This window comes from Podarcis muralis, chromosome 7 (genome assembly GCF_964188315.1).
Source record: "Podarcis muralis chromosome 7, rPodMur119.hap1.1, whole genome shotgun sequence".
NCBI classification, from domain to species: Eukaryota; Metazoa; Chordata; class Lepidosauria; order Squamata; family Lacertidae; genus Podarcis; species Podarcis muralis.
In genome coordinates, this window is record NC_135661.1 from 42,635,512 (window position 1) to 42,649,108 (window position 13,597).

General features: G+C 47.7%; 1 protein-coding gene across 6 annotated transcripts in view; it reads right to left on the minus strand.

Moving 5' to 3' along the window:
* The window catches only part of ZFPM1 (zinc finger protein, FOG family member 1), a 131,071-nt gene that overhangs the window by 27,034 nt on the left and 90,440 nt on the right, over positions 1-13,597 (minus strand). Inside the window, exon 1 of one of the 6 annotated variants that reach the window (XM_077931612.1) lies at positions 10,400-10,584. The exons of 4 other annotated variants lie outside the window; for them this stretch is intronic. The gene's annotated coding sequence lies outside the window, so the exon portion shown is untranslated. Of the gene's footprint in view, positions 1-10,368; positions 10,585-13,597 lie in introns of those variants that run through there. One more of the 6 variants, XM_077931610.1, reaches the window with a different exon arrangement.

A 13,597-nucleotide genomic window follows, 5' to 3' on the forward strand; every position in this document is an offset into this window, starting at 1 on the left:
AAATGAGCTCTGAGATCTCTATACGAGGGAAAGTGCAAAAGAGAATGCACCACGTCTTCCACCTCCCCAGTACCACAAACGCATGTCCACTGTGCGTAAAGAATCCCTTTATGCTTTCCAAATAAGCTGGAGGAGAATATGAGCACATATAGGATCAGCAGAGCAGCCTATAGTTTAGGGAGTGTGGTTATGCCAGCCACCATGATGACCATTGACCGCTACATCACTGCTGCCAATGACCTACTGAACAAGAACCAGAGCAGCTCTTCTTCCAGATATTCACCTGTCCCTCGCCTGTTGCTTCCGAGAATTTCCCCCCAGCTTCAACCTGTGGACTTCTACTGCGATTAGCTGCCCACATTCTGAAGCCAGAGTTTTCAATGAACATGTTTGCTTTCGCCTCAGTTCAAAGGTGGAATTGGTGCTTCAGCTAAATATGGGGTCCCCCTGTGAAAGTTGCACCTCAACAACCACGTCCAAGATGGCCGCACCTGGTTGCTCTGATTTCCAGGTTGCTCTGACAGCATCAAGCAACTGTTGGGTATACCCTAAAGGGTTTTCAGCAAAATATTTAGCACGTTTCCCACAAAAGCAAGGGGGACTGGGCAAGTCACCTTTTACCTCCTCAAGAACCTGCCTGTTTTGTGAGTGGCATCTCTGTCCACTTGGGTGTCCAGGGTGTGCAGCCCAGTAAGCCAGCTATTTAACTCTTCAGGATAAATAGCTGATTTAATAGGAACTTGGGACAATGTCAGGACCATAGGGTCCCTCTAATTTATCTACACTGACTGGCAGCAACAACTCTCCAGGGTTTCAGGCAAGGAGTCTGTCCCAGCTCTTACCTGATATACCAGTGATTTCACTTGGGACCTTCTAAATTGAAAGCAAATACTCTTCAGTTGAACCACAGATCCTTCCTTCGTGCAGGCAATCCTACTTAACTTTTCTAGAATGTCAACATTATGGCACTCTACACTGTCTGATGAGCTTTTGAGTTACACAAAATCCATCAATGTGCTTTTAAAAACAACAACTATAGTTAAAGGTAAGAGATTGTGTTTGCATCAACCTTTGTAAGATGACTCAGAAAGCACTGGGTTTTCCCTGTCTGGGCATCATGTAGGGATGGGCGGGGGGGGGGGGGAATTCAGTTCAGTTTGCATTAAAAGGTGAAACTACCAGGTTTGTAATTTCCAAAACAATACAAGAACCGAAGCACAGCCATCTTTCAAAATTTGCTCTTCTCCGAATATTGCAGTGCAGTTCTCCAGCCAAGTAACGTGTAGAAAAATGCATGCGCTAGAGTAGAGCATTATAAAACTGCCTGTATCAGTAAATATAATATTCCAAAATGCATTATATTAGGGAAAATTGCTTTGCAAAAATGTGTGCATGTTAGGCAAAAATGCAAAGAAGAAATCACACTAAAATACTGATGAATTTTTATGAGGACCTTTAGAAACTGCAAAGTGCTGCAGAAATGTGGAGGACTGAACTTAAGATGGGAAGAAACAGGGAACTGAAAGAAACCAAAATGGACAGATCCAACCCTTCCTGGCATCACCTCAGCCACTGTGGCCCCTCTCTGGTTACTTTGCAAGGAGCTGCAAGGCAGGGGACGGATCAAAGCTTGCTGGCATCCCTCCATCAAAAAGGGAGCCTCTTATTTTGCTTCATTAGGACCCTTGGTTGAGACGGCTTTGAGCTGTAATGGCCTTGATGGTCCGATAAGCCTCTCGGTTTAATGGGTTAGATAACATGTAAATCGGCTGGGAAGACCAGCCTAAAATGTTTTAGCTGCACCTTCATCTTTCAGCGGACAGATAAGATGGCAGCTAAGCAATACTCAGATGGATGTTAAACGGAGACTCCCAGCAGTTCCCCTTTGTACATCTGAAAGGGGAGAAAGGGGTCGGCATTGCATTTCGCCCTCTTTCCCTCCCTCCCCAAAGCCTTGCAGTCGAGGTGTTCCGAGGGAGCGACGGACAGAGGCGCAGGAGGGAGGCTTGGCGAGAGTCCAGATCCAACTCCTTGCGTGGGAAACAAGGCCTTGGAATCAGACTGCTCGTTCCACCAAAACACATCAAAGGCACTGGGGTGGACAGGGAGGCAAAGGTCCCCATGTGCTGAAGCTTATCAGGGCAGAGGTGAGGTGAAGGGAGGGGAGACCATGGCTGTAGAGTTTCTGGGCTCAGAGCAGCTTCAGCAAAATTCCCAAGGTGGCCTTGCGCACACGAGGAGTGGGAGGATTCAACCTGTACAAGAGCCCTGCTGGCTCAGATCAAAGACTGATCTGAGGCCCCATTCACAACATACATTTAATGTGCTATTACACTACTTTAAGTAGCCATAGAATTTTGGGAGCTGTAGTTTTTCATAGGTGCGGAGAGTTCTCAAAAGGCCACTATTCCCTACAATTACCAGAGTTCTCTGTGAAGAGGGATTGACTGTTAAACCACTCTGGGAACTGAAACAACGTGAGGGGAATGGGGGTCCCCTAACGATGCTCAGCACCTTTAACAAACTACAGCATGCATAATTATTTGGGGGAATCAATGACCATTTAAAGTGGTATCATAGAGATAAACTGCATGGTGAGAATGTGGCCCAACAGCCAAGCAGATGCCTCCGGAAAGCCCACAAGTAGGGCATGAAAGCAACAGCGCTTTCTCTTGCTCTCCATCAGCTGGTATTCCATGGCATACAGCCTTTGATCCTGAAGGTAACATACATAGCCATTATGGCCACCAGATGCCTCCAGGAGACCCAGAAGAAAGGGGTGAAGCCAACTCCTCACTCCTGTTCTTTAGCCATGGCAACTGATCCCCAGACCCAACAGCCTTGCGCATGGGAAGACAACATGTGCAAGAGCAGAGACATCCTGTGCACAGTGGCAGGTCACTGGGGAGCTGCCGTCTGTGGAGTGCTCCTTTAAATTCTTTTCTGTGCACTTGGCAACATCTTACTGAGGCTACACCTCATTTACATTTCTGTCCCAAGAAAGAGCACACTAATAGGAAACCCTGCCCTTGATCTTGCCTCCATTCTGGAGGCTTCTGCTGATATGGTAACAATGCAGCCTTCACCTATCCACTTACAACTCACAACAGCCATGGCTGTTTTCTCCAGGGTATTGGGTAGGAGACCATTCCCAGCCATAGCTGGAGAAGCCAGGGATTGAAACAGGGACCTTCTGCATGCAAAGCAGATGTTCTGCCGCTGAGCTATGGCCCCTCCCTTAAAGCAGGACAGCCTCTACTGAAATGCATCACTCCCGTCTGGGAAGAAGCGAGGGAGTGAAATCCAGTTTCTGATCAGTCAGCCCTCTGCAAAAAGGTTCCTCCCTTTAGGGAATCTCAAGGAGAGCCGCAGCCAAGTGAGCAGTAAAGAGCAAGTTCTGTCCAGCTTAGCAAACAAACCTGTTTTGTGCCCAACTGCCACCCTTCCTCCTGCCCCCTTTCCTCCTCTTCCAGCTTCTTGCTGGCTAATCAGTTGCGTTTGGGTCAGGCGACCATGTCTCCAAGATAAGAGCCTTTGCCTGACACTTTCCATGTCAGAGCACTCCATCTTCTGTGTATCAATCCCCACCAGAGAAAACACACAGCCACTGATAAAGAAAGCAACCGTTCCAGACACAAGGGGACGAAAATAGGGCAAGCCGAGCCGCTTCCCTCCCTCCGTCCCTGCCGGATTTTGCTAAAAAGGACGTAACAGGAACTACTCCCCTCGTCAAAAGCCAAGGCGGATGCCGAAGGGCAGCTCCAGGAAAGCAAGGTGGAAACCGAGGCACAGCAGAGCAGAATCCCAACCGCAGCACTGAGGCCAGGAGGCTCTCCCGCCTCCCTGCCCACAAGCACTGGGCCACCTGGCCAGGAATAGCCCAGCCAACCTCCAGCTGCTAGGGGGCAATGCAGAAACCGCTGGTAATCCAATTAACTGGGACCCGTTTGTAGAGAGATGTCAATCGTTAACAGTACCTCAAAGCTGGAGGGCTCACACAACATATGAGCTAAGTAAAGTGTGCCCAACTCAAGTTTGTGTCTGCCAGAGAGCAACTTGTACCCTTTCAGAGAATGGACGATGGTTGGCTGTCTGTATATGGCTCTAAAAAACCCCAAGGCTCAGCGTCAGTAGGCCTCTGAATTCCAGTTGTTGGGAATTGCAAGTGGGAAGAGTGCTGCTGCGCTGCTCAGGTTCCGCTTGTGGGCTTGCCAGAGGCATCTAGTTGGCACCTGTGGGAACTGGATGCTGGAGGAAATGGGCTCCCTTTGGTGTGATCCAAAAACCAGGCTCTTAAGATCTTAAGCCCTATAGAACCCCTTGTTGTAAGACCCGCCTCCTGCACTCCTTCACCCACCAAATGAAGGTCTTCTCACTTATAAGAAACTCTTCCTGACTGCCATCATCATCTCAAACAACATTGCTGCTGCCATCTTTGCAATGGGTTTTGCTGAATTGTTGTTGAGGCTTCCAGGGACTCATAGAAGCTGACAGAGGGAAGGACAGCAAATTGGTTGTCAGCTTTGGTTTCTCTTGGTTGCTCATTTTTCCAGTCTTAATCTCCATTCACATTTCCACATCATTCTGCAACATATTTACCTTAAAAAAAAAAAGTCCTCATGAAAATTCTACAATATTTTGTGTGCATTTCCCCCAAAGAGGCATTTCTCTATGCAATTTTGACTAAGAATTTTTTTTTGGAAACATTTTCTGCTAATAAAATACACCCGCTGGATGCTATTGCTATTATTATTATTATTATTTTACTAATAATCATTTTTATGCACACATCCTAATTTAGACATTTTGGGGTTGGAGAACTACATTGCAACCTTCAGAGAAGGAAGGGCAGCTGTGGTTCTGTTCATGTATGGCAGGCATCCCCAAACTCGGCCCTCTAGCTGTTTTGGGACTACAATTCCCATCAGCCCTGACCACTGGTCCTGTTTGCTAGGGATGATGGGAGTTGTAGTCCCAAAACAGCTGGAGGGCCCAGTTTGGGGATACCTGATGTATTGTTTCGGGAAAGGCTAGGGTTAGGTAGGATTGAATTAAAGGGTGAACTGTGCCAAACCTCTCCTCCATCCTTATGCTTAAGTGAGCATATCTGGGTCTACCCATAAAGCCCTATGCAGACTCCACAAGAGAGGGAGAAAGAGATTTGAGCATGGGGAACATGAAATACTACAACGGGGCAGGAAAGGCTGGAGATTCCACAGTCTTGAGAGTCACTTGAGACCCTCAAACACACTTGTTCACACACGCCAGCTCTCTGAGCCCCATCCGGGACGAAAAGGAAGCCATGACGTGTCTATTAATAAGAGCCCAGCCCAGCCTAGCTAATGGTCAGAACAATCTTGCAGATTATCGCAAGGAACAAAGTCCATTTTCCCCCTCCCTCCCTCCCGCCTGCTCTGCTTGTGTGCGTGCGTCTCACTGCCCCTAATCTTGGGATCGGTGGTGCTGGCGCTCAGTTTCACCACCCTGCAGGTTAATACAATTCCTCCCTTATCTTATCTCCCCATCAGTTTCCTGGCAAAGCCGGCATCCGATTGGCTCCCGCAAGCCAGCTGGCCTGGAAGTTATCGGAATAATTCTTATCTCCGGGATCATTAACCAAATTGGGCTGGTATCGGCCTGCGCGCTTGTGATAATAAAGTTACAAAAGGAATGGAGGAAAAAAGAAAATAAGGCGAGGGACGCCGTCTGAAAAACGCTTCCGTTCCCTGGGGGTGCCTCTCAGGCAGAGTAAGAAGGATCTCAGCCACAATGGTGGGGTTGGGGGAGATGAGAAGCAACTCAAAGCTGCCACTCCGGGTCCAGATAGCTCAGCAATTGTGTCTTTCGACAGTGGGCCAACTGATGCCAGTCAAAAGTGTAAGGGCAGCATGGTATAGCCCATGCACAAGCCTTCCAGCAGCCTGAAATAAATTCTCCTTACACATTTCAATAAATTTGCATGTGTGTGTGTGTGTGTCCTTGTGCATTTTTCTGGCTTAGTATGGCCAATACCCACTGCTTAAGCATGTATGTCACCTAATTTAGCCTGTTACAACATCCTGCGGCCAAACGTTCCACAGGTCCTTCCTCTGTGCTTGCCTTCACCTCACTGCCAACCAGCTTTCGGGGGACAGCTGACTTACTAAACTTTCCTCTACTCATTCCCTCTGCACTACCTTTGATCTTGCATATATCCAGCATTGGCCATCTACTGTCTTTATTTTCTAAACCTGAAAAGGACCACTTCTGGTAAGGTGAGGAAAAGGGCTCCCTTTTGCGTGCGCGAACATGACTGCCTCCTTCTGGGAGTTTTATGCCTGCTTGGTTCACAAGAGTAGCACCAAGTAGGCTGCATCCCACAGGAAAGGATAAAGAGAAGTAATATGGCAGTGCTGAGTTCCGTGTTCAACCTGGAAGCAACACAGAACCAACCTATCACGTGATTAGAACTGCCACATGGAACATCGTCAAGTTGCAATGACAAGAGTCTCATTACTCCTTCCTTCTTCTCCCTTGATCGTCTTATTCGCTGCTTAAAGTTAGACTGTGAGCAACATGAACACAGAAGACACCCCAACCTTGTGTTATTCTACAAAGCACTATTTATACTGAGGATATTAACTATTAGTATCATAAGCTGATAAAAAAGCACTGCTGGGAAAGGGGCCTAAGAAAAGGAGAAAGGAACTAGGAAGCATGTAGAGGCAGGCAGTGGCCCTTGGGTTTGCTTGCCCCTAACTACAATGTGGAGGATAAAATTGTTTTCAAAGGATGACAGCAAAGCTTTTTTTTTTTTTTTTAAGCAAGATAGTAAGAATTGTTTTATTAAAACAGAAATGTGAAAAATACAAAGGGAGATTGCCACCTGACCACTCCCCAAAGTGCTAGCTTCAGTTAGCTCCTCTAGAATAGAAATAAGAAATTCTCAGCTAATGTCACCTCCTCACCCATGCAAGCAAAAGCAACAATTCTAATTTTTGCTTTCTCCTGACTGTGCTGGTATCTCTCTGGGCCAAGATCCTAACCTGAAAGAAGGGTCCAGGATTATCCACATTGTGATTCATCAGGACATCAAAATTTCATTGTATTCACTTGCACAACTGTCCTGTGTGGTAGGCCACCCCACCACAAGGCAAAGATGGGATTTTCAACCCAGATCCAACTCCAGCTTGGTACCTAACTGACCCACACTGGAAGGACTTGCATTCTTGTAAAATTCATAGGCGATCAACATTTCAAAGGCTGCAGAAAGACAGTGTGTGCCCTGCTGGGTCAGATTAAGAATATTTATTTATTTTATTTCTCTATACCCCACCTTTTTACCTGATGGGACTAAAAGCAGCTTACAGCTAAAAACAAGAACCAGAAAATAACAAAATTAAGCATTGATGGAATTAAAACTACCATATTTTTCCGTGTATAAGATTAGGTTTTCCCCCTAAAAAATAATGTCAAAAATTAGGGGGCATCTTATATATGGGGGCATCTTACAGATGGAAAAATACAGTATATCATTGACAGTATCAAAACTATATACAGTCGTAACTTGGATCTTGAAAGCTGCTGAACAAATCTGCTCCCGAACAATTGAAATCCGGAAGTGAGTGTTCCAGTTTCCGAATGTTCTTTTGGAAGTTGAATGTCCGATGGGGCTTCTACGGCTTCCAATTGGCTGCAGGAGCTTCCTGCAGCCAATCAGAAGCCGTGCTTTGGTTTCCGAATGTTTTGGAAGTCAAATGAACTTCCAGAACAGATTCCATTCAACTCCCAAGGTTTGACTGTACATAAATAAAATCTGTTTAAAACATACTACTACTACTAATAAATTATTACAATAAAATAAATTTATTACAATGAAAACAGCATGGCACCATCCCTTTAACTAAAAGCAGTCAATTCCCAAAGGCCTGTTGGAACAAGAAAGTCTTCACTTGCCAAAGGTAGGTCAGCAAGGAGGGAGCCAGTCTACCTTTTCTAGGGAGGGAGTATCAAAAATCTGGAGAAGCCACTGAGAATACTCTCTCCCATGACCCCAGCAAGCATGCCTGTAAAGGTCCCCAGACCGAGAGAAGGGTCTCCCCGAATATCTCAAAACTCGGGGCAGGTTCCTATGAGGGAAAACGGTCTTTCAGGTAGCTTAAACCAGTGATGGCCAAACCTGGCCCTCCAGCTTTTGGGGCTACAATTCCCATAATCCCTGGTCACTGGTCCTGTTAGCTAGGGATGATGGAAGTTGTAGTCCCAAAACAGCTGGAGGGCCAAGTTTGGCCATCACTGGCTTAAACCTAAGCTGTGTAGATGGACTCATGTAGCCTAGCTTCCTGCTTTCCAAAGTGGCCAGCTAGGGAACCCAACCAGTGAGGCATGATGGCAACTGACTTCACCATTTGGTGACTCTCAGTGAAGATATTCAAGGGAACAGGTAAGTCTCTTAGTTGACATATAAGGGGTCAATTTTCACAAGACAGCAGCATCCTGTTCTCACAGTGACCAACCCGATGCCCATGGGAAACCCTCAAGCAGAACCAAACACAAGAGAACTCTCCCCGTCTGTGGTTTCCAGCATCTGGTATTCAGAACCATTACTGCCTCTGACCATGGAGGCAGAGCATAACTACCATGGCTGGTAGCCATTGATAGCCTTGTCCTCCATCAATTTGCCCAATCCTCTTAAGAAGCCATCCAAGTTGATGGCCGTCACTGCCTTTTGTGGAAGCGAGTTCCAAACTATGTATTGTGCGAAGAAGTACTTTTTTTGTCTTGTCCTGAAACTTCCAACAAAAAACTCAGTTGGCTGGAACTGATGGGACCTGAAAGGCTGATGTAAATTATTATAAATAAATAAGTTTAGCCATCATATCTAATAACGGTTGACTGCCTGCTCCTCTTCCTACTCTTGTGCTGTTCTCTTTTAAAGTTATCTAAGGTAGTGGGGGCCGCCACACCATGTGTCAGGGAATTCCATCAGTTAATTAGGCACTGTGCAAAGACGGACTTGCTTTTTGCCCACCTCCACATTCGGGGACAGCGTACCATAAGCTGGGAACAAGAAACAAGGGCTGGCCGGTGCCATCATACCCAAACTTGTGAGCTTCTGAGAGACGCCTCCCCGGCTCTGTCTGATGGGCAGGGGTGCTGATGAAATGGACTAAGAGGATGTTTGTCAAAAAGGTGGTTTTCCTTTTGAGAAGTTTCAAACACGAGGCAGAGGGAATTATACATATTTTAAAACTGACAACTCAAGTAGCAAAACGATGCGTGATAGCACCGGCCTGATAAGATGGAAGGGGGCGATTGGGGAGCATTTTTAAGCTGCGTACAAGCAACGTCTTTACACTTCACCTTCCCATACAAAAGAAAATATCTCTAAAGGGGCTAAGGAGATTATCCCAGCTTTGGCAGCTCGGATGCTCAAGTAATCAGGGGCAGCCTTGGGAATAACAAAGGAGCTGTTGGGCGTTAAAATTAGACAAAGAGAAAAAGAGGAGGGGCTTGGAGGGGTCCCACCTTCATTCCCCCATGTCCGTGGCAGATTCCCCCACTTGCCTATTAGTGGAATCTAAGGAGTTAGAAGCCCACAGAAGAGGGGAAGCAAACTTGTAAGAAGGCATGGCTTTCTATTACATCCAGTATCCATCACATGCAGAACCGTTTCTGTTCTGCTGCAGTTGGTCTTCTGCCAATACCTACATTGTCTCACTGCCCGCCATGCTGAAATTACATAAATTGCATAATTCATCACATAGGTTATGTTGTCATTTCCTTATTCTACTCCTTCTGTTAAAGTGCAAAGGAAATAGTGCAAATTTGGTGTGTGTGTGGGGGGGGAATCAATTAAATATTGTTTGTGGACTGAAAGCAACAACAACAGACAATACCATTCATATATGCTGGGTTGATTTCTGTTCTGGACACGCAACAAATAAGCAGACACTGACAATTACTGCTGCTGTTTCTGGTTTCCTCAGAATTCTCTGACATCTCTCTGTTAGAGACACACATCTATACTGTTGCACACCAGGCAAATTCACCTTAAAAAGGAATGTCCCTCCCTCCCCCTAGCCCAGTTGCTCACAATCCCAGGACTAAATGTGAACAGAAAATGCACTTTGGGTGATGAAATTGCGCCACCAAACTTAAGCCCTTGTGCTCCTTGCCAACGGTGGCTTCAGGGAGCAGGTCACTCCAGCTTGCCAACGCAAGTTCCCCACCGAGAGAGAGAGCCCTGTCGCACCTCTGTACGCTCAAACCGCAGCGGCTCAGACCTGCCAGCAAGGCAAGGTGGGGCAAGGTACAGCCCATCCGATACGTGGTCCTCCTTCCCTCCCTCGGCAGCAACAGTCTTCAGAGCTCTGCTCTGCCCCTCACCTTTGCGTCTGGGTTGCTGACATCCACTCACCGTTGTCCCTCTCCGTTTCAAAATGGCGCCCTGGTAACCGAGGACTGCATTTCAGGAAGTATGGGGCTGGCGATTCACATAGCCCCAAGTCCCCTCTCTTCTTCTGTAGGGTCTCCGCTTATCCGGACCGCCGCCGACCCCCCCTCCCTACCTCACTGCCAGCACATGCCCAGCCCCCGCCACTTAGCTGGCTATTGGGGATTTCTCCTCTCCTATCGCAGCCAAGCATCACTGGGGATTTATTGATTTTTTGACACAGTTAACAACAGCAAATCTTTATCTCTGCAAACCCTGACCCCATTAGTGGAGGAGGCTCTTACCAAGCCTGGATAGCAACGTGGACCTGTCTACCCTCCCCCCAACCTCCAAGGCAGGAGTTTTAGGCAAAGGGTCACAGTTACAGGACGAGAGGGGAGCCCTTTTGCCAATGAGGCAGTTTTGTAACTAAGGCACAGCCCCCTTCCACTCTCTTTCTTCTTTGCAGGCTCAGGGCAACAGAGGCAGCAGTTTTATCACACCAGGATTTGGATTATACCAGGGTGGGCGGTGGCAGTGGGGGGTGGGGGAAGAGTTCAAACTACCATCAAATTTTTAAAGTGGCTGCCCTGTGCAACGATTGGCAGGGGTGGAGCACCCAAATTCTGAGTGGCAAAGGCCATGCCTATACTTCAAATATAAGCCAGTTTCAAAGCTGTCACAACATCCCACTGAGGAATTTTGGGAGCAAAAAGAGCTGGGGGAACTCCCATACAATTTTCAGAGACCCTCCTCTCCAAACTACCATTCGCAGGATTCTTTGGAAGCAATCAAAGATTTCAAAGCAGCTTGAAAGTGGTTTAATTGTGGAGTTCAGAACATAGCCAGAACTTTTGGCGCTGGGATATTAGCTGCCACCGTTATTATTATCGCTGCTCTTTCTATCATTATTTATGGAGCCCCGTCAACATGCATGACGCTTTACAGCGTAACAGGGAATAAGGTGGAGCCCTGCCCTGTGGAGCTTTTCAATCTAAAATCTGACAGGGGGAGGTGGCAGAGGAAGCGGAGGAAGACGGGAGGGAATGGGAAAAGAGGAAGTACAAGCATTCCCCTTCTGGACACGTACTTTGTCCTCAGCACCTATGGAAACGTTCATAGGTAGCCAATGTGCTGCCCTTATCCCTAATTAGGGATGCAAAAAGGCACTGAATTGCATTCTGCCCCACATTCAATGCAGCACCGTTTCCCTTCCGCTGCAGTTTAGCTTCTGTTAAACGCTATGTTTTCCATCTTGCTGTCCGCTGCGGACATAATTAACTATTTTATTAATGCTGCATTATCACTTTGCTTGTCTCAGTGCAAAGGAAATGCAATGTAAATAGGAGGTGAGGTCATTGATTCCATATTGTTTGAAGACAGAAAAACAACAGTGAATACCGATCATATTCACTAGATTGATTTCCATTCCGGATGAATAAGGGAACACTGGCAATTTCTGCTCCTGTTAGAACTCTTCAACGTCTCTACCCCTAATCATGGGCCTCGCAAGCATCCCTTAAAGGAACAAGAGACCTTTGGCCATGATGCCAAATCTGCTGCAAAACAGCAGCCTCCTAAACAGCTGCCCTCAGATCCCCAAAGAAAACTGTGGCTTGCCGTTACGAGATTGAGGTGGAGCCAGCCTCCATGAGTGAGGGGAGGACAGCATGCAAGTTCAAAAGATCCTCCCTTGCCAATGGGTGAAGGATACAGAGGACCACTTCTGAGTGGTAAAGCTACCACTACATGTACATTGCCATTTTCTCCTTTCACATTCACCCCTCTTCTTACAGCAGTGTGGGGACCCAAGGCAGTGTGCAAAAGCACCTACATGTGCCCTCCAGGTGCAACAGCCAGCTAGCCAAGCGTTCACATGTATACAGGGGAATTGCGAATGGGAAAGAGTGCTGCTGCTGCTGCTCTTGTGTCCTGCTTGTGGGCTTCCATTGGGGCCACCATGAGAGCAGGATGTTGGACTAGCTGGGACACTTGGTTTGACCCAGAAGGGAGCTCCTTCTATTCTGACGCTGTCGCAACCTTGCCTTAATAGTTCAACTCGCACCCCGCACCTATTTTTGGGCTGCCCTTGTCAGCCCGAAGCCCCAACATCATGCCATTTCCCCACCCCCAATATCAGGTCTTATTTCTTTATCCCACCCACCCTGCCCCCTCGCCACCCTGCTTCCAGCCTCCCCACACACCCCTTTAGAGAATTTCTCATAAACCGGAGTCCTGGCCGGCTGGTCCCTGATACCATCAGCTCCAAGGAGAAGGGACAATAGGGAGATGGGCTTTGGAGGGTCTGATCATATCCTGGAGGCAAGGGCGGTGTATTCAGGCCTGGAATGAACCGTGATCCTATCTCCCCCGCCAGGGTGTGGGTTATTGTGTCTCATAAAAGGAGGGACTCTTCACTGCCTTTTCTTCTGTTTTACGCTGGCCTGCCTTATCAGCGCCAGCATGACCCACCTTGCTTCTCCCCCCCCCCAATCAAAAATTCCCTTCCTAAGTGGTTTTGCTTAAATAGTCCGGCAGCACACACAGGGCGTCACCTTAGAGACATTTAACCCTAGAACACCTGGTGCGGCATTGGAAGGGTGTTCCTGAGCATGCACAGAGGAAAGTAGATTTATTTATGCTATCCTGCTTGCCCTTCCTTCCCAGGAACTCTGATTAGCCTAAGGGGTTCTGCCTACCTTCTCCTCTCACCAAAAGGTAAAGGTAAAGGTACCCCTGCCCGTACGGGCCAGTCGTGTCCGACTCTAGGGTTGTGCGCTTATCTCACTTAAGAGGCTGGGAGCCAGTGCTGTCCGCAGACACTTCCGGGTCACGTGGCCAGTGTGACGAAGCTGCTCTGGCGAGCCAGCACCAGCACAGCACACGGAAACGCCGTTTACCTTCCCACTATAAAGCGGTACCTATTTATCTACTTGCACTTAGGGGTGCTTTCGAACTGCTAGGTGGGCAGGAGCAGGGACCGAGCAACGGGAGCTCACCCCGCCACGGGGATTCGAACCGCCAACCATACGATCGGCAAGTCCTAGGCACTGAGGTTTTACCCACAGCACCACCCGCGTCCCTATACCACAAGGTAGGTTAGGCTAAAGACAAGCTTTGTGGCTGAGAACGGAAGTGAACCCAGGTCAGGGCGGTCTCAGTTCAACACACTATAAGCACTAG